Source organism: Prionailurus viverrinus, chromosome B4 (assembly GCF_022837055.1).
Source record: "Prionailurus viverrinus isolate Anna chromosome B4, UM_Priviv_1.0, whole genome shotgun sequence".
In the NCBI taxonomy this organism is placed as follows: domain Eukaryota; kingdom Metazoa; phylum Chordata; class Mammalia; order Carnivora; family Felidae; genus Prionailurus; species Prionailurus viverrinus.
The window spans coordinates 120,012,404-120,014,312 of NC_062567.1; the positions used below are offsets into that span (position 1 = coordinate 120,012,404).

At 39.6% G+C, this 1,909-nt stretch overlaps 1 non-coding gene across 1 annotated transcript; it reads left to right on the forward strand.

Moving 5' to 3' along the window:
• The first annotated feature begins 1,227 nt into the window (after positions 1 to 1,227).
• On the forward strand, positions 1,228 to 1,391 carry LOC125171463 (U1 spliceosomal RNA). The gene has a single exon (XR_007154365.1). It is a non-coding gene; the product is annotated as a U1 spliceosomal RNA (small nuclear RNA).
• The last annotated feature ends 518 nt before the right edge of the window (positions 1,392 to 1,909 follow it).

The following is a 1,909-nucleotide window of genomic DNA, read 5'->3' on the forward strand; positions in this document are numbered from 1 at the left end:
ATTGTAGTCTGTAATTCATATCTTTCATTTTGCTTTCTTTTCTCAGTCCTTTTCTGTTCCTTGGTGTAATTTCAGTGATGGCTGTTTGTGCTGCTCAATGTGGCCTTGATTTCTTGGATGGATTTATTTTTTTCTTCTGTTTATTTCCTAAGTCTGCCAGCTCATGTTTCATCTCCTCCAGTTCTCTGCTTTGAGCTCTTTGATTCATTAAGTGTCTTTATTCATGACCATATATTTGGTCATGATTTTTATCTGAGCAGTGGCCATATTTTTCTAGTGTGTATTCATCACCTGCCACTTGTTTTTCCCACATTTTTCTTCCTTTTCCTGAAAGTAACTTTGCATACATACTTGGCTGGTTCTTTTTTGCTTATTACTTTTGTGAATGACGTGAATTCTTCCAGTTACTTGTGGGAGGTTCCTTCAGGGGAGAGACTAGAGCAGTGTTCCAGGCAAGCAGTAAGTTTCTTTGGTTCACAGCAAAGCTCTTTATGACTCAGTGGTGTGTGTGTGTGTGTGTGTGTGTGTGTGTGTGTGTGTGTGTGAATTCTTTTAACCTTCCTTTCTCCCTAGTTCAAAGAAATCAACAGTTTCTGGACTTTTCATAATTCAAGATCCATTTCCTTCACCCTTCTACAAGACACATTGATTCTCTCAAAAATGCATGTTTCCTTGTTTAGGCCGACCTCCTTTGCCTATTCTGTGGGGTCCAGTGAAGCTCCCACTAAAGGCCCATGCATCCTGTTCCCATTGTTTCAAGCAACACTTGTGGTCCTGCCACATACTTTGAATAGCTGTGCTCTGTCTGATTTGTTTGAGATCTTTAGTCACATATGTCTTTTTAGGCATTTCCCGGCATCAGGTGGCTCTTCCTCAGATATTACAGTACAGGGTTACATGTGTCTTCTAGCTTTATCAAAGATCATTTTTCTCTCTCTTTTCATTGTTACTGTGATTTTATTTCTTAGAGAAAACTGGATAGAGGTATCTTTTGTCTGGAACTTTATAAGCAGGTCTATGCATAGTCCATTTAGGGAAATCCATTATTTTTTAGGATTAATTTCTTTAAGTGGTATATTAACAAAATTTCAAGAATTCCAATATGTTTTTCAGAAAAGTTATACAGGGATGCCTGGCTGGCTCAGTCAGTAGAGCATGTGACTCTTGATCTCCAGGTTGTAAGTTCAAGCCCTACTTTGGGTGTAGATTACTTAAAAAAAAATCTTAATACTTACCTGGCAGGGGCGATACCATGATCATGAAGGTGATTTTTCCAAGGTGAGGCTTATCTATTGCACTCTGGATGTGCTGACCTTTGCAATTTCCTCAAATGTGGGAAGCTCAACTACATAATTGGTGGTAGTGGGGGATTGTGTTCGTGCTTTCCCCTGGTTTTCTCTTTAAAGAAAGTGTATCTTGGGGCACCTGGGTGGCTTAGCCAGTTGAGCTCAGGTGATGATCTCGCAGTTCATGAGTTGGATCCTTGCATAGGGCTCTGCGCTGATAACTCAGGGCCTGGAGCCTGCTTGGGTTTCTGTGTCTCCATCTCTCTCTGCCCTCCCTGCTAATGCTCTGTGTGTGTGTGTGTGTGTGTGTGTGTGTGTGTGTGTGTCTCCCTCTTAAAAGTAAATAAACTCTGAAAAAAAAAATCTTTAACAAAATGTTATACGAACATTTTTTTGTTTGTATACTCCATTAGCATATGAGTGTTTCTATTTTCCTATTTTTTAAAATATTTATTTATTTATTTATTTATTTATTTATTTATTTATTTATTTATTTATTTTTAAGGGAGGGAGAGAAAGAGGGAGAGAGGGAAAACACAAGCAGGGGAGGGACAGAGAGAGGGGGAGAGAGAGAGTCCCAAGCAGGCTCCATGCTGTCAGTGTGAAGTGCAACATGGGGCTTG